Here is a 27147-nt window from a genome sequence, read left to right as displayed (position 1 = left end):
AAGTAAAATAAATAAATTAATAATAATAATATAAAATGTGAAAAAATAAATCAGTTGGTCGTCTTTTCCTGGCAAGAATTCTGATTGCTAAAGTAATGAATGGGACAAGGAAATAAATAAAATAAAATAAAATAAAATATTGACATTTAACTGATATATTACGTTGATATATTATAATAAGTATACCAACAAATATGAAATACATATTCCTACCTTTTGATCCAGATATTTGAAATTTTCTATATAATATTTCTTTTTCAGTCAGTAAATGTATCAATTAATTTCATGTAGCAACACTGAGATGTAGTGGGCCAAGCCAGTTTTATTTATAAAGCACTTTACAAGCAGCAACCACTCACCAAAGTACCAACAGAAATTCCATACAATCTGACAGAAATTGCATAAATTTCCTAAATCTAGAGAAGAACATTATTAAACAAATACTACAAAAGCATAATACTACTGCATTAATTTACTGAGAAAAATGATTCAAAATTAAATATGGTTTTGATCTATTTAAAGAGCCCAAACATTGGTCTTCTGTTGTGTTCTACGTCTACAGAAGTGCATCATTCATTAATCAAAGTCACGACTTCCAAACTGGAAAAGGTTAGAAAAAAATTTCCATGGAGTGCGTACTCCACCAAGCTATGGTCATGAAGGCCTTACAAAAAATCTTACAAATGGAGGAAAATTCAGTTGACTTCCTGCTCTGACATGAGTGGTTGTCCAACAAAAAGGCCAAAGTGTTCATCAAGAGCATAAGGTCATGTCTGAGGTTCAACAGGCCTCTCTGATATTGGCTAATATCATTATTGAAGAGTGTACAATCAGAAAAAAAGCTACTGAGAGAATGTCGTATATATCCACACCAAAATGTTATATTTTTAAAACATTTTCTATTCTGGTTTTGCATAAATGTCTTTTTTTCTTGCATAGTTGACTTAGTCTTAGTCTTTAACATCTTAACATCCATTGTCTCCAGCAAACCATTGTCATATTAGGGGTATGGTTTGGATCTACACCCATCTCTTTCCTTTTTAATGATTTTTGCCTATTTGGATCAACACACTGGAAAACCACAGGAAATCTGCAAGGCCTAATTCAATGCATTAGAGTTCATTTCAAAATTTTGATATTATTTTCAAAATCCAGCTCCACTCCAAACCCTGGATGGGTTACCACTGACATGGTGGCTGTAAAGAAATCAATCTCTTTGCTGTAAAAACCTCCATCACTGGATGGAACAGTTTACAAACCAACACATTGTTAATAATGTTAAAATGAATAATTTGAGGTTGTTACCCATAAACTACTAGAATCTTGAACCAGGCCTGATGCTGAAACATGCAGCACGTTAATCGTGATCTTTAATGTGTTGCAGCTTATCACAGAAGGCATTTGTTAACCTACATAAGTGGAGCATACACAATTTATTTAAATAGCATGAAAATTTCATTAAAGTCATTCGTCTTGACTGCCGGGATGTCTTAGATACATGAGGTTTAATTTTCTGCTTCTAAGTTCAGATAAAACTGAGGTTATTGTAACGGGGCATAAAAATCTTAGAAACACTGTCTAACAAGATCCTTACTGAGGACGGCATTGCCTTGAGTTGTCTGTTGTAGTGATTTTGCACATTATAAGTAAAATTGAAGCACACAATCCCGTCGCACAACATCAACATTTATTTATATACAAAAATAAAATTAAAAAAAATAAAATATGAAGTTACAATTCTTTTCTGTAAAAAAGCATTATTTTTTTGTATATAAATAAATGTTGATGTTGTGCGACGGGATTGTGTGCTTTTTATAATTTGTAATTGTTTAAATAACTCGTGTCTTAACTCATTCCATCACACAGAAAATAAAAACTTTTTACATCACAAAATGTTAGAAATATAAGTCGTTCATAACAACCTGAAAGGTTGGGAGATTAAAATGCAAACCAATGGAAGCAGAAGCAGAAGACTATAATGTCACAGAGCACACAGTGTCTATTATTGTGTAGACATTTATAAATAAGAGCTTAATAAAGATGCTTAATTTCTTAAGAAATATGCAGGTGGAGTGATCTTTATCAAAAGTAGAAGTTACATCTGTGGCTAAGTCATTGTACCCAAAAACTTTAAAAATCTATCGTTTGTGAGGTAAGTAAAGTAAGTAAAGCTTGCTCTTCTCGCCCATGTGTAACAAACCATCTGTTGGGGGTTGTGGATTTGACACCTTAGCATTGTGAAAGTGGGGAAACATGCTCCTGGCTGTGCATAAGATTTCTGCTTGCAACTTAGAATCTCAGTTCTAAATGAAATTCAGATGTTTTTTTAAGTATGGCTAATGTATTATTTGACTTCTAAGGCACACACACACACACACACACACACACACACACACACACACACACACACACACACACACACACACACACACACACACACACACACAAGAACAACAACAAAGAGAAGAAGAAGAGGGTGTAGTTTACTACACATCATAAAAAATCAATCATCTTCCAACTGTATCTTTCTGTTCTGACTTTAGAGTCCTTGTTCGTTTACTGAGCCGTACTTTGGGAGTCATACTGTTGTGATACTGGGGAGAAAAGGGTAAGGTTTGATAGACTAAAACCTTTACACACAATACTTCAAAAATCTAAAGAGTGTGTGAGGCTGTTAGCTGTGTTGTCCAGCAATAAACTTATCTACAATGTGTTAGTAAAAGAGTGAATTGTACTTCTGAAGTCACACTTTAACGATGCTTCATATCACAGTCTTTATGATGAAAAACATGTTCTCTCGTTAGCACATGTCTGTGCTGTCACTTGTCATGAAAATGTCCAGAGTTAGGGTTCAAGCTTCCTCTTCACTTACCATTGATCATTATTAGGGCCCACAATAGATTTGTCACATTATCCCCATAAACAACATGCTTTTATAGAGATCATTGTGACACAAATATTTAGATTCTGGTTTCACAATGTGCATGAACTCAAAATCTTAAAATTTCATATTTATAAAGTATTGCAAAGAATACACTTCTTGTAAAAAAAAACTGATTGGAGATGCTTTTGAGAAAAGCTCCTGCTGTGACCTTCCTTCTGTGAGCGCATGCACGCACACACACACCCACCCACACACACACACACACACACACACACACACACACACACACACACACACACACACACACACACACACACAGAGAGAGAGAGAGAGACAGAGAGAGCGGGAGATCATTAATACAAAGGGTTGGAGCCGGTTTTGGATTTTCACTTGTTGTTGGATTTAATATGAACAGTCACATAAAATTCATTACAATTTTTTGCTTTTGGTTCAATTAAGATGTTTCTTTAAATCTACAACACCTTCCTTTTCAAAAGGTTTACTGACATAGTAAAGAAGTAGCTAGGGAACTCAGTAAGTATGAGCAACAGTAGCTGAAGGACACTTTCTCCAATAAATAGGATTTCATCATCTGCAGTTTGTTAAAAAGTGCCATATTAAAAACAATTCAGCAGACCCTCAGAGTGCGGATGCAAACCGCTTTCAGCTATAGAGGTAGAGGTACGCTTCATGTACTTATCAACATACAGTTCAGAGGCTTGCATTAGAGTGCATTGGTGCTTGGGCATCTTTTATTCAGCGTGATTATACCATTGTGGATTTAGCTATATAAATATGCTCAAGAGTCTATCATATGTTTGACATGCAACTAAAAATTCGAAAATATATGTTTTAAATCAGTAACTTTACAAATTTAGAGGAAATGTTTTTGGACAACACACGTGTCACATTTTAAACAGGGTTTGAATAATCAGCGCTGACATACAGACATTTATGCGCTGGGTATAACAGACATGCTTACCGTGGTGGTCATGTTTACATCACCTGTTTTCTGCCTTTGAAATATTAAAATCCTTTGGGCTGCTTTTTTAATTATCTTGAAGGGGGGAGCAATTTTAAACCCACGAGTTGTGTTTTATTTCATTCTGTGAGTATATTTGAACTATGCACACGGTCTCCCAACTGCATGCCAAGCATAGCTTCCCATTTGTCATGCAAACTAGAAAGTAGATGAACCTCTCCCTGGGCTCAGGAGCTGAGTTTGCTTACACATTTCCATGATGTGATGGTTTGTAATTCAAGACAGATGGCGGGAGGATATTTTTACCATTTTGTGTGCTGGAATAGAAATTAGTGATTGTCCATTTGGTGAAGAGTGAATTTCAGTTTCTCCATTTTAGATACTGCAGCAACGTGAGTACATAAAGCAGTATCCAGGTGCAATACACCCGCTCTGGCAGTCATGAGGAATAGAGGGTATGTATGAGCTCTCCTTCTCACATCACATCACTCCTCTCATCCATGCTGAGTGAACAGAGAAACTTTCTGGGTTTAAATGCAATGGAGATGTGTTACCTGCGTTACCTGTGTTCCTCTTTTAAGAAGTATAACACATAAACACACTCAGTGATGTTATTTATGTACTGCACAGTCAGTATTCTGAAATGCATTTAATTCATATTTAGAAATAAATACATTTATAAACTCAGATTTATGACATGTCCTATAAGTGTAGCTTCACACCAGGCGAGGTACAACAAGAGAATGAGATAAATCATAGTTTAATATTTTCCAAAGGTGTCATTTGTCATAAACTAGCTGTGAGAAGCAGGCGGGTTGTACCCGAACGCAGACTCGCAGACAGGACTTTAACTCAAAAGACATTGATTTATTGCTAGACAGGAAATAATACAGACTAAACCAGGAGAAACACAACCATGAGGGAGATCGCGACACCGGACAGAGGGAAACAGAGGGCTTAAATACACAAGGAATCATGAGGGGATGAGAAACAGGAGGGAAACACAGCCGAGGCTAATCAGACATGATGAGACAGGGGAAGCAAAACTGAACATGACATGAGACGAGGTACCTTCAAAGTAAGACAGGAAGTTATATACACAGTGATAACCAGACAAAGACACGCGAGCTTGACAACAGAAACACGGGAACAGAAAAGGGAAACAAGACACAAGGACACAAACACAGAGAGGGTACAGAGGACAAAAACACAAGGGGAACCTAGGTCAGAGACACAGAATAAAAACTAATGAAATTAACCTTAAACCAGACATAATAATAAGACATAATAGTCACCAAAAACATAAACTCCAAATGCTGGGTCAAAGGCCCAGAACCATGACAATCATTAATCATCCAGCACACTACCAGAAATACACCTACCACATGCACCATTCTTTGGTTTATTATAAAAAATTATAGAAATTTACAAAACATTACTGGGCTACAGTTTTTGTGTGAAGATGGATTTGTGCTAACTACAAGTCCAGAAACAAACTGTCACCTCTTGCTATTAGAATGCAAATAGAAACTTGCTGAACGAGTTAGAATTCCACTGGCTCTGTGTTAAAGCATTTTATAATGAAAGGATTTGCTGCTAATGTGTTGTTGGCACTCTACATGTACATGTACTGTGGTATTGTCTGTGTGACTACTCTATGTTACCACAATTGTAGTTTGACTTGCCTGGATGATGGCTCATCTTTAACTGATGTCAAATTATTGGCATTTATAACAGCTGATAAATCCAAATGAACAAAAGTGAAATAGAGATGGACGAAACACCCTCCAACCATGATATGAGTGTTGGTGTCACATAGTTTATCCACCAGAGGGCACGTTGCACTTGTTGACATTGCGTGTTTGGAATGTCACAAACTCAACAACCAGCTGATCCAAACAGAGTGGATTCGAATAATCCACGACTTAATTTTTTTTAAACGGTATTGTCAGTTTTTCTTAGTAACTCCATATAACTCCAATAACTACATATAACAAATGCTAGGGAAGTTAGATTAGCTAATATATCAGATTTTTAAATCTCCAAGTATCAACATTAAACACATTATTGAACAAGCTCTGCAAAGGAAGATGAAATATAAAATTTTTCCTCTTAATAATAAACACCTTCATTTAGAAATGTAATTGTATTGTCTTTGTCTTACATTTCAATTTGTTTGATAATCTGAAATGTTTAAGTGTGACAAACATTCAAAAAATAGGAAATCAGGAAGAGGGCCAACGCTTTTTCACACCATTGTAGGTAATATGACTAACAGCATGGGCCAAGTTCAACATCATTGTGCTGTTTTAAAAAGCTTAAAATGTGAAAAATCTGTTTTCATGTCTTTTGTCAGTGCCACAGTCCAATCCACCATCCCGTGAACACATCTGCACTGCTCCTTCTCAGCATGGAGTCATAATGCCGCTCATTGATTATCACCGCTCTGCTTATAGCTTCACTAACTCTTTCCAGTATGTTAATAGTACGGCTCAAATCATTTGTATCCCACTGTCATTACGAAAGCTCTGAATCTTGATTATTTGCATGTTTGATTTGGCAAAGATTTGGCAGATGTCCAGAGAGGCTGTAATAGCAGGAGAAGGACCAGTTACTTAGTTTTCCTATGTTTTAGCTCATATAATGTTTTAATAAACATTAAATCAATACAGAAATGCAATTTTTAGTGAGAAGAATGTGGCGTTTTAACACATAACACCAAAGGTAACACACTCCCATGGCTGTAGTCTCCCTGTATAGGAAAATGCACATTGTCATACTGCAAAAACTGCTCAAGGAACACAACCTGGTCTCCAGACTTCCCACTTCCAGTCTTACTGTGCACCTGTGGGATGTGCATGAAAAACTTGATCCATAGAGGTCCCAAGCTACAACATACAGGTCTTAAACGATCCACTACCACCATCCTAGCTTCTGATTACACATTATACGCAATATTAGGTGGTATTAGGTGTTTTTATATACTGGCTGAACATTATATTAGTCTACTATCATCTCTGTTCTTATGAACACAGCCGCAAACTTGAATACTTCCCTGCCTGACCTTGGCTTTTGACTTTTTCCTGTCCACCTGTGTTGCTTAGATGGCTGATGGAACCTGCTGCTGCTTCTCATGGCACATGCTGTTACTTTAAACCAACCTCAGGTGGGTGGGGGTGGAGTTGAGTGTAGGTAGGCAGAGAACTAAATCCACACCACACTCATCAATCAGTGTGCCCCATCTTTCCTCTTTCTCCCTGCATCATATTTCCTGCAGCTTAGCTGAGGTACGTCCCTCCTTATACACATTCTGTGGCACATGATTAATCCCACCACTCATATCTCTTTTCATGTGTCAGCACCTTCAGTGCTTTATAGGCTTATTCTGAGATGAAGTGACAGCTCTACTCTGAAATATCACCAAATTAAGACTGCTGGCATGTGTAAACAACGTAAATATACACCAACACCCACAAATCAAATGGAGGGCAATGTCTAACTCTTCTATTAAAACTTTGTTGACCCTGTAATATTTAAAGGTTGTTTTGTGTGGTTCAGCTGTTCTAGGTTGGTTCAACATTAGTCATGTCTCAGCTGACTCTTTGTGATGCTGGGTGCATTCCTTCTTGAAAAATTGCATTCATAAGTCACAAGTAGATTTATAGGTCCCAAATAAACATGGGCATGTGGGAAATGTTAGGAACCATTTGTGTTGCATGTGCCAGATAATAATATAATTCCCATCTAATTGACTTCTTTATATAGAACATTTATCTGAATAACAAAAGAACAGATTTGGAAGGTGCTATCTTCTAGTTTCTGAAACTATGCTTGCTAAGTGTTTTTTACTGACCTGGCGGATGTTGACAAGTGCAGGAAAACAGGAAGCAACTAAAGCTTTCAAGCAAGTACAATGCATGAAGTGCAGAATTTCCATCCAAAACACTGCTATATATTAGTAAAGTACATGAGTAAATGTACAATATTGCATTTGACCAACCTATTCATGCTGTGCTATGTCCATTTTTGATATACAGTATGTTGTCAGGCAGTGTAAAAGTGTTCAAAAGATTTCCTGGATTCTGGGAGATTACACACAAGCACTATAATTTACATATTTGTGATGGTACATTACGCAGCCATTTACATACATGCATACATGAAGGAATAAAAGAGTAGAGCGCAATGGTTATCCATCTCAGTGACACACATCTAAATGTATATGTGTTACAAAGTTTATTGCATAGTCTGTGAAACTAAAGACTCATCAAGAAGATCCAGATACATTCAGTGAGAAATACTGTTGACTATTTTAGGGAAGAATGAGTGTGGTCCCAACAAAGTCACTGCAACTGAATTATATAAGAATGCAAGTCAACAGAAGCACTTTCTAGACAGGATATATTTATAAAAATGTCCTACAAGAGTGCTGAAATGAAACTCCTTGTTAGTCTGAAGTCACAGAAAGTTCTGCAGGTTTGTATAAGAAGGGAGACATTTGATAAGGGAGAAAACAAAGGAAAATTATATCTCTAGAGCTGTGGATTGAGCAGGCAGTGTTCTGTAAAAAAGAGTTTCTTGGCTTCTGAGACCAACACACCTGCATAAGCATGAAGTTAAATGTTGTGAACGAATGGAATTCATTCAAAGGAAATATGACAACCAGTCTTCATACAAGCGTGCATGGAGCCAGCTAAATGTAGCGCACATGCACACGCGCATACAGATGCCCTGTTACTCAGAACCAGCTGTTCCAGTGTGTTTAAATTATCACCTGTCAGCACAAATTTACCCTGATTCTGAAGGAGCTGGAATTCAAAATTTGCCAGACTGTTGAAATCACCCACCACCCTCCTTCTGCTGTTATCAATCATAAAGTGCAGGCAGTGAAGGGCTAGCCATTAATTTCCCTCGTTTCCTTTTAAGATCACAGGAATTTAGCTCAGTCTTTCTCTGGCAGCTCTGCATAGTGACCAAACAGAGAGTAGGGAAATGTAAAGACTTTTAGAGACTAAAATGTGCTGTAAGGCAGCCAAATTATTAGAAACATGGAAAATCAATAAAGGCATGCTTTTATCTTCTAGAAAAATAATACATTTATCATAAGACATTTTCGCCTTCATATTTGACTCTTTTGTAGGCCTTCTTCAGCTCACAAAAAAGCACTAACATTTGTCAGCTGTAGCTTCTTCCAATGAACATATGCAAACTGTGTAGATAAAAAAAGAAGAAAATAGAAAGAGTGTTCTTTCTACTCATGTACAGTTTTTTGGGGGGGGGAATAAAAAAGAATAAAATTCACTTCCCTAAAGTGAGTTCTCCATTCAGATACGTACAGACTTCCAGCTTTTAGCCTCGCTGCTAGCTAGTTTACCCTGGACAGTCTCACCATACACCATACACTCACAGCTCAAGCAGATAGCATCATAACAATCTATGTTAAGATCTGGGATATCTTAGACAGCATATAAACTCTTGGTGCTTTTAGTCATTGTGTTGGAGCTGAATAACATTGACAGTGGCCAATGCAATGCACTGGAATAAGTCCAGGGTGAGACCAGCTTGCAGCTTACATGAACTTACAAAGAGCTGTTGCTGGAGTAGTGCTTACTTGTGCAGAGTTTGCATATCAGTTTGAATGGCAGTTCTGAATAAATAAAAGAAAATTACTATATAATACTTTGTTGGTTAAAATGGTTCCATGTAAGTACGGATCCTGTATCACAAGACTCTGGCGCTTGACAGAGTAGACGTTCTTGTGTCACGCCAAGGGTCAGCAGACAATTAGTTTATTTGGGTCACCAGTGTCCACCAGCTTTGTTACTTTTATACACTATATTACCAAAAGTATTCACTCACCCATTCAAATCATTGAGTTCAGGCGTTCCAATCAGTGCGATGCTGTTAAACCAGCAGTGGAAACCATGCCACTGTTGTTCAAAGACAAAGGAGAAGAAAGGGAAGGCATGTTAGAAGGCAGTGAGACAGAAGGAAAGGCAATGTGGAGGTGAGAGCAGTGTCAGGTTTCAGTTAACGGACTCAGGCGCAGACCGGGACTCCTTACAGGATTTACAGATTTTATTTACACAACGACACCAGGTGATGCTATTTACAAAGTGCTGGAGGGAGGGGAGGGGGGTCCAGGGTTCCGGGGTATGTGAGGGAAAAGACGGGAATCTGACGTCCTCCAAAGGCTCTCTCTCTTCACTCCCCACACTGGGGAAACACCATCCACTCACTCGTCCACGGGATGACAGGCAGGCAGGGAAAGGTCCGGGATAGATGCTGATAACTCAACGATCCAGCGACGAGTGACACAGTGCTGCTGTCTTAAATCGGCCTTGTGATTATCCCGATTGGCAGCAGGTGCGTGGGCCAGGGGCGGGAGCCCATAATGAGCATCGCCCCGGCAGAGGAGGGAGGGAGGGAGAGAGAGAGGGAGAGAGAGAGAGAGAGAGAGAGAGAGAAAACATGTTGCCTAATACAGAATCAGCTGGTGAGGCACAGGGACCATGACAGTACCCCCCCCCCCTCAACGGGAGCCCCCCGGCGACCCACCAGGCTTATCCGGATGCAGACGATGGAACGCCCGCAGCAGGCGCCGGTCCAGGATGGCCGCCCGAGGGACCCAGGACCGCTCCTCCAAGCCATAGCCCTCCCAATCCACCAGGTACTGGAAGCCACGCCCCCGCCGCCGAGAATCCATGATACGGGTGATCGAGTAAGCCGGCAGACCGTCCACGAGCCGGGGAGGAGGAGGGGGCCGGGAAGGCGGGCACAGAGGACTGGACCGGAGAGGTTTAACCTGAGACACATGGAAGACATCGTGTATCTTCATGTTGCGAGGCAGGTTGAGCTTAACAGACACAGGGTTAACCAAAGCCGAGATCTCGAACGGGCCGATATAGGCAGGAGAGAGCTTCCTGGATTCCGCCCGGATGGGAACGAAGCGTGTGGAAAGCCATACCTTCTGCCCAACAGTATAGGCGGGAGCGGAGGACCGGCGGCGGTCAGCGAAGCGTTTGTTGCGGTCCTTGGTGCGTAACAACGCAGCCCGGGTGGCCTTCCACACCCGACGACACCTAGGGAGGGAAAAAGAGGTGGCTGGAACCCCAGAGAAGCTTCGAAAGGGGACCGGCCCGTGGCGGAGGAGGTCATGCTGTTGTGGGCGTACTCGATCCAGGGCAGTTCCTCGCTCCAGACGGCCTGGTTGGAAGAGACGACGCAGCGCAGGGCCGCCTCCAACTCCTGGTTCGCCCGTTCGGACTGGCCATTGCTCTGCGGATGATAACCAGAGGAGAGACTGACCTTAGATCCCAATGAGGTGCAGAACTCCCTCCACACACGGGACGTGAATTGAGGACCCCGGTCAGACACGATGTCATCTGGAATGCCGTGCAGGCGAAAGACATGGGTGGTGAGCAGGCGAGCAGTCTCCAATGCTGTAGGCAGCTTGGGCAGAGCAACAAAGTGAGCCGCCTTAGAAAAGCGGTCAATGATCGTGAGTATGACCGTATTACCTGCAGATGGCGGGAGGCCGGTCACAAAATCCAGAGAAACATGGGACCATGGTCTGGTAGGCGTGGGTAAGGGATGAAGCGGACCCGAGGGTGGCTGGTTTGGGGTCTTGTTTCGAGCGCAGGTTGTACACGCGGAGACGTATTCTTTGGCGTCCCGGCTCAGGGTGGGCCACAAAAAGTAGCGCTGCAGGAAAGTAATTGTGCGGTGTATTCCTGGGTGACAGGAGAAACGGGCTGTGTGTGCCCATTGTAATACCTGAGACCTGACAGGTTGGGGAACGAACAGGCGCCCCGCAGGGCCGCCTCCTGGATCCGGTTCGGCTCTCTGAGCCTCGCGAATGGCCGACTCGATCTCCCAGGAGACAGCCCCCACCACACAGGTGGCCGGGAGGATGGGAGCAGGGTCCGCCGGGTCTTCGGAGGTGGAGAACTGTCGAGACAGGGCGTCCGGCTTGACGTTGCGGGATCCTGGCCTGTAAGTGATTGAAAAGTGGAACCGTGTAAAAAACAGACCCCACCTTGCTTGTCTGGCGTTAAGCCTCTTTGCGGTTTGCAGATATGCCAGATTCCTATGGTCTGTCCAAACGATGAACAGTTGGGCAGTGCCCTCCAGCCAGTGCCTCCACTCCTCCAAGGCGAGCTTGATGGCAAGAAGTTCCCGATCGCCAATGTCGTAGTTGCGTTCTGCGGGGGTGAGACGACGGGAGAAAAAGGCACACGGGTGGAGCTTACCATCCCTCTGTTGCGAGAGGACCGCTCCTACTCCCGTGTCAGATGCGTCCACCTCCACCACAAACTGCAGGGTTAGGTCGGGCTGGACCAGAATGGGTGCTGAGGCGAATCGCTCTTTCAGCTCCAGGAAGGCTGATTGGGCAGCATCGTTCCACTGAAAAGGAACCTTGGGAGAGGTCAATTGTGTTAAAGGCAGAGCTACCTTGCTATAGTCCCGGATGAACCTCCTATAGAAGTTAGCGAAGCCGAGGAACCGCTGCAGCTGCCGTCGGTTGGGGGGTTCAGGCCACTCCACCACGGCTTTCACCTTAGCTGAGTCAGGACGTAGGTCTCCCTGCTCGATGACGTAGCCTAAGAAGGCAACTGTGGACACGTGGAAGACACATTTCTCACCTTTTACGAACAACCGATTTTCCAGCAGGCGTTGCAGGACCTGTCTGACGTGGGTCTCATGCTCTGACAGTGATTTGGAGAAGATCAGGATGTCGTCGAGGTAGACGAAGACGAACCTGTTGATGAAATCCCTCAAAACATCATTAACGAGTGCTTGAAAAACTGCAGGAGCATTAGAGAGGCCGAACGGCATAACCAAGTATTCAAAGTGTCCAAGGTGAGTATTGAAGGCGGTCTTCCACTCGTCGCCCTCTCGGATCCGAACTAAGTGATATGCGCTCCTCAAGTCCAATTTGCTGAAAACTGTCGCCCCCTGGAGCAGCTCAAAAGCAGAGGTCAGAAGTGGGAGTGGATATTTGTTTTTGATGGTTATGTTATTTAATCCACGGTAGTCGATGCACGGGCGGAGAGACTTGTCTTTTTTCTCGACGAAGAAAAACCCTGCTGCTACGGGCGATGAGGATGCGCGGATCAAGCCGGCGGCGAGGGACTCTGAGATGTATGACTCCATAGCCTCTCGCTCCGGTAGAGAGATGCTGTAGAGACGACTAGTAGGCAATGGCGCGCCAGGGAGTAAGTCGATAGCGCAATCGTACGGTCGGTGAGGAGGCAACGACTGGGCCCGGTCCTTGCGAAACACTTCGGTGAGATCATGATAAACAGGGGGCACTCTGGACAAATCGGAGGGCGCGGTCGACTTGGCGAGGGAGGCTGGTGTGTGAGGCGGTGAGGCGGATTTAAGGCAGGTCATATGGCATTCCTCTCCCCACCCCGTAATGCGTCCCGTAAGCCAATTAATGCACGGGTTGTGTTGACGAAGCCAGGGGTGCCCGAGAACGAGCGGCGTCCGAGTGGCCTTAAACACAAAAAAACATATTTCCTCAGTATGGTTGCCAGACAGAGTAAGAATAACGGTAGGCGCTGGCCGGACAAAGCAGTGACATGCAAAGTGTGGGGAAGAGGTTCCTGCCCTAGCTGAAGGCGGTCTGCTAACTCAGAGTCAATAAAATTCTGTTCCGTCCCTGAATCTATCAAAACGGAGAGAGCATGACCTTTGGTGTTGACCGTGAGCTGGGCAGACAGCATTAACCGTGGAGGAGATTTGTCTTGGCTGAGACCGCCCACCAGCACTCCTACCGTCACTGGTGGGCGCGACCTTTTGCTCGAGATGGGCAAGAGGCGACCACATGTCCCTTGTGGCCGCAATAGAGGCACTCACCGGCAGAGATACGGCGCTGGCGTTCCGCGGCGGAGAGATGCGAGCCTCCAATCTGCATGGGTTGCTCTCCTCCGTCTGCGCTCTCTGCCTGCCGGGAAGAGCTGGGCTCCGAGGTGGAGCCAGCCCTCCACTGCCCCGTGGCCTCCTGGGAATTGTAGTGCCGCGGCAGACGACGAGCTCGCAGCCGGTCATCCACCTTAATACATAAAGCCATTAACTCGGTGAGAGAGTGGGGGAGATCTCGCATAATGAGTTCATCTTTCACCTCTTCACGAACATTATTGAGCAGTGCACTCCGTAAGGCCTCCGGGCCCCAGCCTGTCTCTTCAGCCAAAATCCAAAAATCAATAGAATAGTCAGACATGCTCCGCTTCCCTTGTTTGTAGTTCAGCAGACGAAGCGCGGCGACTTCAGCGCCTGAGCCTTTATTGAACACGGTCTGGAATTTAGACAGGAAATCAGCATAGGCAATCCCGGGATCCGAGCTAAGCACGACCTGAGCCCACTTTAAAGCCCGGTCCCGCAGCAACTGGACAAAAAAGGTTATTTTGGCACCGTCGTTGTTATGGAAGTGCCGCTGCTCACGGAACACAAGAGTACATTGAGCCAGAAAACCAGCACACTTGTCCGACTCACCCGTAAAAGGTTCCGGCGTGGGCAGGGGTCCGTCCGAGGGTGGCAGAGGTGCCGGAGGTGCGCTCGCAGCGGCAGGCGCAGGCTCCTGGGGGGCGGGAGCCGCCGGCCGGGGATCACTCTCCAGAGGTGTTAAGCGAGCGACCGCCTGCGTAAGCGCCGCCATTTCGTGGTGGAGCCGCTCGAGCATTTGCTCATGTCGAGCCAGAGCAGCTCCCTGAGCGATGAGTGCCTGAGCAACAGGGTCCTGAGCGGCTGGGTCCCGACCTGCTGAGTCCATGATGGCTGGATCGTTCTGTCAGGTTTCAGTTAACGGACTCAGGCGCAGACCGGGACTCCTTACAGGATTTACAGATTTTATTTACACAACGACACCAGGTGATGCTATTTACAAAGTGCTGGAGGGAGGGGAGGGGGGTCCAGGGTTCCGGGGTATGTGAGGGAAAAGACGGGAATCTGACGTCCTCCAAAGGCTCTCTCTCTTCACTCCCCACACTGGGGAAACACCATCCACTCACTCGTCCACGGGATGACAGGCAGGCAGGGAAAGGTCCGGGATAGATGCTGATAACTCAACGATCCAGCGACGAGTGACACAGTGCTGCTGTCTTAAATCGGCCTTGTGATTATCCCGATCGGCAGCAGGTGCGTGGGCCAGGGGCGGGAGCCCATAATGAGCATCGCCCCGGCAGAGGAGGGAGGGAGAGAGAGAGAGAGAGAGAGAGAGAGAGAGAGAGAGAGAGAGAGAGAAAACATGTTGCCTAATACAGAATCAGCTGGTGAGGCACAGGGACCATGACAAGCAGGGTCTTTAAATTTGGAACTATGACTGGTAAAGAGAGAGAGCTGGTTGAGATTATGGAGAGAAGGAAGTTACATATATCAAATGAAAGAAATGACATTGGATGTCAGTTGGAAGAGAAATAAGATTTCTGGAGGAAGTTGGAGGAAGTTGTAGATAGTTTCTCCAATAGACAGAGGGTGATGATTGGAGCTTTAATGGACATGTAGGTGAAGGGACCAGAAATGATGAGGTGTTGGGTGGGTATGGCGTTAGGGAGAGAAAGGAATAAATGGTGGAAGTTGAGGAAGGAAGAATGTGTTGAGTTGAGGAAAGAGTTGACATAGGCTCTCGGTGGTAGGGGAGAGTTACCTGGTGACTGGGAAAGTACAGCTGAAGTGAAACTGTCAAGGTGTTTGCAGTATCATCTCAACAGAGGAATGAAGACAACGCAAAGTGCAGGAGACTATTCAAAGGAAGGAGTAGGAAATGAAAAAGTAAAGAAAGTGAAGAAGAAATTAAATACTGAGTACTGCAAGGCTAGGTGTATGGCAAAGGCAAAAGAAAAGGTTTATAGCGAGGCTGGACACTGAAGAAGAAGTTCAGGACTTGTCTTGGATAGATGGAGAGATCAAGTTGGAAAGGATGTGCAGCTATAGTGATGAAAGAGAGATAAAGTTGATGGGCTATACCACGTAGATATTGGAAAGAGTTGTAGAAATTAGCTTAGTGACTTTATTGCTGTAATAACAGAACAATTGTGACAATTATTCCAACAATAACCAAAAAACAATAACCAAAAAAAGAAAAACCCTCAAATGAAGATAGGAGATGGGACAGGACTGATAGATTATACCTGCCAATCAACCTTGCCAAGAGAAGTGAAACCTGTTAGAAGGGTTTGTTTGTCTGCTCCTCTGATCATTCAAAGAGTTTCCCATGAAATAGACATCATTTATTCTTTTACATTTCCTGCAGCTGTACTAGTGTTTTAATTAAGTGATCAAACACTCAGGAGCAGCCAGGGCCACTGGTCTTTGGCTGTGTGGTGAGCAAGGTTTGCATCTTTTTCCCAGCATTTCTGGAGTTGAAAGCAGATCAATTGCAACACACCCTCAGAGGGATCATTTTGATCTTGTTTGTGGCTTTGACTCTGGTTTCTCCTTTCCCAAGCCTCTGCCTCATACATAGGCTACCGGCATAATGAAATGGTAATAGGTATAATGACTCAGTTAGGACTAATTCAGTGCAACTTGGAACCCTGACAAACCTCAAACCTTTGGTGCTTCATTCATTCTCAGGCCATCAAATGTACCTGTCCTTTTTTGGCTTTATTGTTTCACAGTAACCATAAAAGCTTAACAATTTTACAAAAGATCTTGTGTAGTCAGCTTATTTATGGATCTTCTTTTAGCTTGCAGGGCAGTGCTCTGCCATGGTCTAATGAGGCAGAAGACAACCTGAAATCAATAGCTGCTCACAGCATAATCGAGAGAACAGCCCCAAAAGAGGACTCCAGTCATTAAATGTATTTTACTATGTATAACACACGACTGTTTAAAGGTTGGAGGGGAGTTGTTTATTAGAGTTTGTCTGAATGTAGGTTAAATGTATTTCTTTTTCTTGGCCTTATCTCCTACTCGAGCCAGTAGCGAGATACTTTTAGTCCACAGGGTAATGTGTCTGTTCTGGCCTTGTTAGTGTTAATGCACAGAGATTTAATGTCTTCTCTGCAGCTGACTGCCTTGGCCTCAGTGTAGTACTTGATGAGGTAAAAATGAGTGTGTCAGAGTATTTGCCTTGACAAATCCACAGTGAGGTTGAACTGGCCTTACCACACACCAATCTGTTTATTATGGTATTGCAAGATGGAAGAGTTTAGAAGTATTTTCTACTGTCCAATTATTCTGTTTTAAAGCTAAGCTGGGAGCAGCACAGACTTTTAAAGTAATACTGTAGGTTATTATATCCACTTAGACTGAGAAATCTAATTTTTTCATCAATTTACTTAATAAAACTAAACAGCTCCATATATTGTAATACTCAAGTGCCTCATCATACATTTTTATGGAAATTAGGTGCCTGAGCAAATGTGGAAGTCTTTAATCTGCTGGAGCTCTAGCCTATTTTTGCTAGAGATTCTGTTTCAAGTCATGTCAGAAGAACTTCAACTCTTTGTTTCTTATTCAATGCCCTCACCCCGCTCTGCTCATGTCATGACAGCTGAATTATTCATAGAAAATGAATGCCTTCCTCTGTCAAATAATGCTGACTTCAGTGATTCCAACACAGGCTGTACTTGGGTGGGCTATCAAGAGTACATTAATGTTCACCAAATTATACTGAGCAACAACTGTTAGAATTTGAATTTATCTTTTAATCTGACTGATTGAATGACTACATCAGCAGATGATTTGCTAGATTTGCTAGCTGTTCAGCAGCTTAGTGGCAAAAGAAGTTGTATCTAACGTAAACAGAAGGTCTATTGTTATGCTGGGTAGTTTCATACCTACAGAGCATTATCATTCCCAACGCGTAACATACTGGCGATTTGTCACGGCCCGAGGCATGTCATAGTAACGCGAAAGGTACACCTCCGCGTCCTTATCAAATGCTCTGGATTCTTGATTGAAGTGGAATAGAAAGCTGCCCGCTTCCCTTTTTATTCGCTTCACGGCTTTCTATTGCAGCACTAACCTAACCTTAACCCTAACCTTACATTTATACATTCGCTCCAACCCGCTCTCATGCGTAACATACAGTTGGGTTGGGCGCCCGAAAGCATAACATAGCAACATTTTCTCACATTGCGTTGGTATGTTATGTTTTGGGATTAGAACGTGTTGTATACCTGTTATGTATTTCTTTCTTTTTATATCTTTTACTTTATATGCTTAGGTGTATTTGAAAATATTTGCAATTATATCCAAAGCCTTACAGGGAAAAGAATGATTTACTTTCTGCAAATTTGTGAACTGACTGGCAGAAATGTAGTGATAAAGATGATGAGCAACATTCAGGGCTGTTCAGTGTGCTCAGGCTTTGTGCCTTTTTATTGTTGCATATTGCTGCTGGCGACTCCAACAAGCTGCTGGTGATGAGCTGTAATTGAAGTGGATGTTAAGAGATAGAAGCAATTGCTGAGTCCTGTGAGGAAGGGACCAGGGTCATTGCTGCTCAATGACACGTCGGTGTAACTGCAGTCACCTTTCCAGTATACTTGATAAACTGCTGCCACCGGGCTACACAGGGAGCAAAACAGACACATAAACTACTGCCCTTCACACAAGCCCTTAACTTCATTGCGTTGGCATAGTGGCAGCGTCACCACTTAAGATGTAGTCACAGGATGGTAACATGAAGGAGAGAGTAAAATGCAAAATGACATCAACCTGTTTGTATGCTCCATGAAGGGTAACTGCTGCATTACTGAAACACCTGCTGGGCATTATAGCCCACAGCCATCAATTTTCAGCAACATTAATTTTTGGCCATGCTCATTTCAGCCTAGATTGTGCTGACAACATAATTCTGATAGAAGGCAGGAAACCATTTGGTCAAGTAAAGACTAAACAACAGGTGTGCAGCAACAGGAATACTTCAGCATCTCTTTGACTTTATGATGTGTTGTTGCAATTCATAAAACTTTTCAGTGCCTGAAAATGTGCATAGAGATCCCCAAAAGTGGTTTTAGCCCTTATCAAAGCTTAATCCTGAGTGTCAAAATAAAAACATTAGAGAATATAAACGAAGTATTCTGAAATTGCAGTATGGAGCTCTGATCTCATACGCAGCAGCTGTATTTTCACAGGTGCTGGATCAGCCAGCTAAGCTGCAGCATTCTGGTTTTGACAGGATACAACTTTTATGCTGTCTGAACACTGTGTAGGAAATGCTCTCGGTTACAGCCCAGACTCACCTGGTAGTTTTATCAGTAGTATGTTAAAGGATTTGCCACACTCTCCCCTGTGTCACAGATGCCCATGTGTCATGGTTCAGCAGCATTGCAGGTCAATATCACATACTCCTGGTATCAGAGAAACTGAGGACCTATTGGATTTACTTAACTTTCCACAACTACACAGAAACCAGCATGTGTTTACTGTAACAGTTATCCACAGCTGATATTACATCTTATTGCTTATTGCTGTTTTACTTTTTGTACTCACGTTTCTGTACGTTCTTTTTCATGTCAGACGACTGTACGGGCATGAAATGCAACAAATTCTGACCAATTAAAACTAATGTGACCAGCCTTCCAGCGTACTTCTCTTCACTGCTGAAGCCCTTTCATCAGACGAAAGCTCTTTTCACAAATGTTAAAGACTTGAATGTTCCAGTGTTTCATCCATATTCATGTGTAAAATGGCCTTTCAGAAAGAAATTTGAAGTCATATGTGGCTAAAGCTTCGTGTTAGCAGATTTACTGATGCTTGTTCTTAGTTGTTCTTTAGAACAGTACGCAGGTTACGCACCTAATTAAAGCTACCTCATTTTCAAGATGACTACTCTCTGGAGAGAGGAAACAGGCATTTTTCACATGGAGTGAAGGCGAATGTTGTAGAAATGTGAGTATGAAAACTAGTATTTTTTTTTACACTAAAGCATGGAACCATACCCCCATCCACCATGATAAAACTCTAAGCCTATAAAAAGTCAGTTCATCAAACAGCAGATATTAAAAGCCCTCCTTGGTAACAAATTGGGAAGTGGGTGCTTGGTTTCTCTTTTCCTTTAAAACTCTTATTTTTTACTTGTTCTATTTTATCTACATTGTAAGTGTAATTAGGTACCTGTGGATATTTTTAGGTACTGGAATTTGTACCCTTAATTGCATTGTATAATTAAAGGTTGGGAAATTGTACCAAAAGTTGCAGACTGTGAAGTAAAGTTATGAAGTGCTACCTAATGTATTTTTGTAGGTGCTACAGAAGTCCTCTGAGTCTATTTATAGGATCATAGGTGCAGCAAGGTCTTTGTAATCTGTCATACTGAGCTACTAATGTCACTGAGATCCCAAACTCCCAAAGCATGAGTGCTTGATTTAAAATATGCTCTATACAAATGCTTTCTGTAAATTAAATTATATCATGTAGGAACACTTAATGATTGTTTTTTTCCCTTAAAAATGCAACAGCTTGATTTGCTTATGAAATGCTAAAAGCAGTTTTTGAAAATCTGATTCAGTGCACATTTATTCCGTAGGTGGGTTCAAAATATGATTAAAGTGAAAATTTTGCCAGATTGCCTCAGACTGTCTGCTGTAATCAGATTTCCAGCTGTGCTTTATTCCACTTTGCAGCACTTTAAAGCACACAGTGTAGTCAGCTGGACTTGACATCATCTGCCTCACTGAAGTTGTGGGCACCTATTTGCCTTTCTATTATTCAAATACTTGGTTTTCTTTGTAGTTAAGCAAAGCAGAAAGCAAAGCAGATTTTTGAATCACTGGTGGCGGAAGGTCTCAATCTGTTTTAATAAAGCGTTTACATAATTCAGATGGGTCTTTGTTAAGACTGATTTGAGTGGAACTAAATATATTTAGTTCTACTCAAATCAGCTCAGCTTTTTCATATATGAGCCAAACTGTATCGTCTGAGAAGCTTCACAATATTCCACATGAACAACATGTTTTTCACAAGCAGAAGCCCAGAGCAGCCTCACCTGTACGTCTTTCTTTCATTCTAGAAACAGAACAGAACAAAACAGAAAACAGCCCATTGATTTCCATTTTTGTTTTGCAGTAGTTGGTCCCTCCACCCTAATTTCGGTTAAATTGCACTGTCTGGCTGTAACAAACAGAAATACTGTGAAGCCTGAACTGGTATTGTTTCACACTTGTTGACCAAGAGTTCTTAAAATTAACTAGTACCACTGTTTAGTGTATTACATCATCCACCTCCTTTAGTTTTAGCGTGCTGAGTCTTCATGTGTTCATCAATTTTTTTAAGTAATTGTAGCTTATACTGCTGATGTTTATATGCTCACATATAAACCAATCAGATTGCGTTGCCTGTATGTCACTCAAAGGTCCCTCTTGTGCTATGGTTGTTCTTTGGTTTTCTAGATTGCATCTTTAATGTGCTCTGGAAGTATCCTCAACCCATCGTGTGCAGAACTTAGAAGAATGTCCAGGTGTCCTTTTTCTGCCAATTTAAAGCTACCTCATTTTCAAGATGACTACTATCTGCCAATTTGAAGAAACACAACAGTCTCTTACCCATGTTTGGTGATCATTGTGTTAATCTAAAATCAAATCTATTATTCATGATCTGTGCTCTTGGTGCAGTCATTTTTGGCAGTAACAATCTCTTTGGTTTGGTCTGCCCCTGGTGGTACCCCTGCGCATACTTACCACAGACTCTCTATTCCAGCTATGTAAGATGTAGAGTTTTGCCTAGTTAATGCCGTCAAATGAATTATTAATTGTAATAAGTGGAGTTTCCAGGCTCTGAGTTTTATTGCGTCCTTATTCGCCACTCTGTGACATTACAGAAATGGCAAATGTGTCCAAGACAGACGGAGCCCATTAATAACAGAGCTTTGTTTCCTTTGTGACTCCAGGCCTCTCTTGAATTGAATGTGTCTGGCTGTGGGGGATCAAGAGACTTTTAATGGATTCTCCTCCAGCCCTTGCATTATAATCTTATGGCTTGTTTACTGAAGGACAATGAGGATGCTTTGCAGAGCGCAAAGGTTATTTGGACCAAATAAAGAGACAGTGTATAGAGCTTAACCCAGTGGAAATTTGTCAAGGTCTGTGATACCATGTCACCTCCACCACAGCTTTTTAAATGGGTGCATTATCAGCTGTGGTATCATCCTTTGAAGATAAAAAAAGGCAGCAGATTTTTAGATAGATTCTTCGCTTTATTGTCATCTTGATTAATCCTTTTTCATAAGGAATCATAATTAAGAGAGGTCCCTATGACTATGTGGGTACCTCGGTGGTCATCGGGGGCTCTCTCCTGTGTTATCTCTTGGCTCCGGGTGGGGCGGGAGTTGCACTAGATATATAGGCTGATGGGACCGGGGTGAGGGGGGAACTGCTGGTTCTTTCTGACTTGGCTCTGTGGCTCCCTTCCCTTCTTTTCCCTTTTCCTTGCTTTGCCTCCCATGCATTGTCCTGGCCCGTGTGATGCATTTTTGGGGTCCTCCTTGCAGGTCCGCTGCTCTGTCCCTTCGCGCAGCTCTTTGGGTTGGGGTGGGTGTGTACAACCAGGCTATGAATAAGTAGATACAGCTGGTGATAAGCAACCAGCTTATCACCAGCTCCTCGGGCCCCCCAGCTAGCGAAGCAGGAGGCCGGACGGGCTCCTCGGGCCCCCCAGCAGGCGAAGCAGGAGGCTGGACGGGCTCCTCGGGCCCCCCAGCAGGCGAAGCAGGAGGCTGGACGGGCTCCCCGGGCCCCCCAGCAGGCAAAGCAGGAGGCTGGATGGGCTCCTCGGGCCCCCCAGCGAAAACAGCCGCAGAACCAGCGGGCACCGGGGCCTCCGGCACACATGAAACAAAACCAGTAGGCACGTGGGCCTCTGGCACACATGAAACAAAACTAGGAGGCACGTGGGCCTCTGGCACACATGAAACAAAACTAGGAGGCACGTGGGCCTCTGGCGCACGTACGGTGGGCTGCAGCTGCGCAGAGCACTGACCCTGCTCAGGCAGTGACAGCCCGGTGCAGTTCACAGCTGGCATCTTGGCCTCCAGGGGTCCAGAGTAAGCTGAGGGCAGTAACCCAGCCTCTGGGGAAGCCCCGGAGTGAGCAACAGTCTGTAATGTTGCCAGCTTTTGAGGAACAGGTCCGTTGTAAACCAGTTCGTCTCCCTGCTTAGAAACAGCGGTGGAAAAACAGTGTGAATATTGTGACTCAGCCATTAACTGAACTATGGGTTGAAGCGATGCTAGCGGTGGTGGTGACTGAGTGGCTAACTGGAGCGGCGGCGGAACAGGTAATTGTGTCCGTAGGGAGGCTAACGGTTGAGCTACAGACCGGGAAGCTTGTGGCTGGACACAGAACTGAGCCGGAGAATGGCGAAAAAGTCCTGGCTCAGAAGGAGCGGCAGAGACACAGTCTGTCAGTTTTCCAGAGGGTTTGTACACGCCCACTTGGGAAGGATCCGTTACCACGAAGGTAGGTAAGCGACCCGTACAGTCTCCCATCCCGCTCTGAATAGCCCCAGAAAACAAAGTCCCGGAATCTGGGGAAGCCCATGCATCCCGCTCACTCACCGCCTCGGGCTGCTCGAAAGGAAATGCAGACGCGGGGTGAAGTCCAAGGTCCAAAAGGAGAAACTCCTGCTCCCACGAACAGAGCGAGTCCAGAAGCCATGGGAGACCGGTCACCAGACGCTGTAGCCGCCTCTCTATAGCGCGCTGGGACGTGCCACCCGGGCTTTCCAGCCACAGGTCGATCAGCTCCTGTGTGGCATCGATGAGCCTCTCCCGTAGCTCCCTGGACGGATTAAGCGCTGCTGGGTCCATCTTGTGGTCGCGTCGTACTGTCACGGTTCGGGGCAGCGGCCGTGTGAAGAGTGGAAGGAGGACTCAAATGCAGCACTTATTCAGATGTGAAGGGTGATTTCTTAACAATACCAGACATAAAGTGGAGATGGCAAACAGAACTAAGGACGAACTAAACTGGGATAAACTACACAGAGTGGCAAACCTGAACATGAAGGGAGAGCAGCAGGGAGAGCACGCAGGGGATTTCACAAGGTATGAATACAGACGACGCGACGAGGAGCAGAGGAAAACACACACTATAAGTACACAAAGAGACACTGGGAAATCACACACAGGTGGGGGAAACAGCTGGACCTGATTAACCTGACGAGACAGGGGAACACTAACACCAGGGACCAATAGAGGGAGCACAAACCCAGAACCCAGTGTCTAAAATCCCAAATACAAACCATCCCAAAACAGCCCAAGAATAATAATGAAAGTAATAACAATAAAGAACATAAACACAAAGTCACTGAGTCATGGCCGCAGGACCATGACAATTTCCCAGTCCGCGTGATCAAAACAGTCCCGCAGCGCAGACTCCGATTGGTCGGTCCAACGGTGCACCGCCCTCTGAGTTGGAGCTTCCTGTTTCAGCTTCTGCCTGTAGGTGGGCAGGATCAGGATGGAATGGTGATCTGATTGGCCGAATGGGGCGCGGGGGAGGGCTTTGTACGCATCCCGGAAAGAGGTGTAGCAGTGGTCAAGTAGCCGGTCTCCACGAGTGTTGAAATGGATGTGTTGGTGGAGTTTTGGTGAGACTTTCTTCAGTTTTCCCTTATTGAAGTCCCCGGTCGTGATAAACGCTGCCTCTGGGTGTGCGGTTTCCTCACTGCTCATCGCGCTGTACAGTTCCCTGAGTGCTCGGTCAGTGTCGGCTTGTGGGGGAATGTAAACAGCCGTAATAATCACTGCTGTAAATTCCCTCGGTAGCCAGAATGGCCGGCACTTAATCATCAGGTACTCCAGGTCCGGTGAGCAGAAGGATTTGACCGGGTGCACGTTCGCATAATCACACCAGCTGTTGTTGATCATGAAACATACACCACCGCCTCTGCTTTTCCCAGTAAGATCCTGTGACCTGTCCGCGCGGTGCACAGAGAACCCCGGTAGTTGTATTGCGGAGTCCGGTACCTTATCCGATAGCCAGGTTTCTGTGAGGCAGATCACGCAGCAGTCCCGCATCTCTCGCTGGAATGAGATCCGTGCCCGAAGCTCGCACAGCTTGTTCTCCAGAGACTGCACATTAGCCAGTAATAAACTGGGTAACGGTGGTCTGTTAGTGCGCCATCTCAGTCGAACCAGAACGCCAGATCTTCTCCCTCTGCGTCGGCGTTTGAGGCCTCCAGGGCCAGAGAATAAAGGCGTCTCAGGTGAGATGAATGGGGGGTCTGCAAACGGAGCGTCCGTGTTGCAAAACTTGAACTCCGGAAAGTTATAAGAAAGACCATCTTTTATGTCCAGTAAGGTTTGTCGATCGTACACAAAGGGACTTGTGCTACTCGTGAAAAAATGAAGGAAAAGTAAAATTAAACACAGAAAAAAGCTGTTGCTTGGGGGAGCTCGCGACGAGGCTGCCATACTCACCTCACCTCTTGAAGATCATTATGTGACAACATTGTGCAGGCTTCTGAAACGTCCCAAAGTTATGGTATTTTATTTGTGGTTAAGCTAAAATGCTAGGGAGTTGTTTCATACCATTCATCAATCCATCCATTGAGTCATCCAATCATGGGGGCAGCAATCTCAGTAGAGAAGTCCAGAATTCCTTCGCCCTGGCCACATCTTCCAGCTCATCTGGGAGACACTGAAGCATTCTTAAGCCAGCCAAAAGAGATGTAATCTCTCCAGTGAGTCCCAGGTCTGTTCAGGGCCTCCTCCTGGTCTGATATGCCTGGAATGCATCACGGAGGAGGCATCCACCAACTTCCCGAACCACGCCAACTAGTGTCCTTCGAGGTGGAGGAGCAGTGGCTCTACTTTAATTTGCTGTCAAATGACCAGGCTTCTCACCATATCTCTAAGGGAGGACCCTTCAAACTTTCTATGAAAACTAATTGCCACCCCTTGTATTCATGGCCTTGTTCTTTTGGTCACTACCTAGAGCTCCTGACCATAGGTGAGGGTAGGAAAGTAGATCAACCAGCAAATCAACAGCTTCACTTTAATGCTTAGCTCTCTCCTCACTACAACAGCAGCACACACATCACTGCAGGCGCTATACCAAGCTGTCTGTCAATCTCACACTCCACTGTCCCCTCACTCACTGCAGACACCTTGTTTCAGTAGATTCACACTTCAGATTAGGAAGTGTGTCATCAATGAAAATGGCTCATTGAAAAAGAAGGATGGTAAATGCCCTTCGTGTATTTATACTTATAAATCTGCAAGTGGCAAAAGTTAAATCATGATATAATTTTTAGGCTATATCGCCCACCCAAGAACATTCTTCTAGAATTTGTAGTTCTTTAGCAAGTTTAAGCTGTGCTGCCATGTTTCTTGTAGTCAGAAGAGGGGGTTTTGGCAAATAATCCAAACAAGCCATATTTGTTCAGTCTTTTACTAAATATGCTGTAGCCTGAGATGTAGGTCTTGAGTTTTTTACATGCTCTGAGCATTGAAGTGACTTTGCTGGGAAATCTTCTCCCAGGAAAATTGTGACTTTGTGTTAAAACATAACTAAATACCCAAAACGTATGTTTTTATAGAGGTGAATCAATTAGTCAAGTGTGTTTGATTAGCAGCATCTGGCTGTTATTTATCCTCTTCAATCCTAATGAAGGGTGTACTTAGTTTTCCACAGAACTGCAAAGAGTCCTTTGAAAACTTCCTTTTTTAAGCTACACATTAGTTGTCTGTTGTATCATCACTTGGACTCCTCTCTAACAGTCCAGCTGTGGACATTGTTAAGCTGTAATTCTGATCATGAGTGGTCACTAGAGGCATTCCTACGTATTTTAGTGTAGGCAACACCAAACAAAAAGACCCTGACAGATATTAAGTTACTTTAACTTGTAGTTCCACAATTCCATGAAATCTGGCAAGAAACATCACAAACATGAAATAAGGCAGGGGCAGTGCAAAACAAGTTAAGTGCTCCTTTTCAGCCTTGAAACACTCAAGAGTGCCTCCCTTAAGCCATCTTTGTAATGTGGCTTGCGCTGGAAACTCTGGCATTACTTCCCATCCTCAGTCAGATTTGATTGAAGGACTATGAGACTGGGATGATGGATAGTTAGTTTCAGATTCTGGCAAATATGACTCGTGAAAGTCACACTGTCTCACACTATCTCACCACCTTTTCTTCTGACCTCTTAACATTTAGCAAGCCGTAGGCAGACCACTTAGGGGTAAGGTAGTGTTTTAAGGGTACATTGCATTTCAGCCATATGCTAAGCAATCATAGTTCCAGAAACTAGAGGTTGCTGCCCCTCATATCAACAGTCGAAGATCTATTTTGGCTTTACAGTTCTCCTAAGATTTCTATTTGTGGATAAC

At 44.0% G+C, this 27147-nt stretch overlaps 1 protein-coding gene across 1 annotated transcript in view; it reads left to right on the top strand.

The window, feature by feature from the left end:
* The first annotated feature begins 4243 nt into the window (after window positions 1-4243).
* The window catches only part of LOC308397448 (heparan sulfate glucosamine 3-O-sulfotransferase 5), an 83454-nt gene continuing 60550 nt past the window's right edge, over window positions 4244-27147 (top strand). Inside the window, exon 1 of the mRNA XM_080883372.1 lies at window positions 4244-4321. The gene's annotated coding sequence lies outside the window, so the exon portion shown is untranslated. The remainder of the gene's footprint in view (window positions 4322-27147) is intronic.

The sequence above is a fragment of the Rhamphochromis sp. 'chilingali' genome (genome assembly GCF_963969265.1).
Source record: "Rhamphochromis sp. 'chilingali' genome assembly, chromosome: 5".
Lineage (NCBI taxonomy): Eukaryota > Metazoa > Chordata > Actinopteri > Cichliformes > Cichlidae > Rhamphochromis > Rhamphochromis sp. 'chilingali'.
This window is presented reverse-complemented; position numbering and strand designations above follow the sequence as displayed.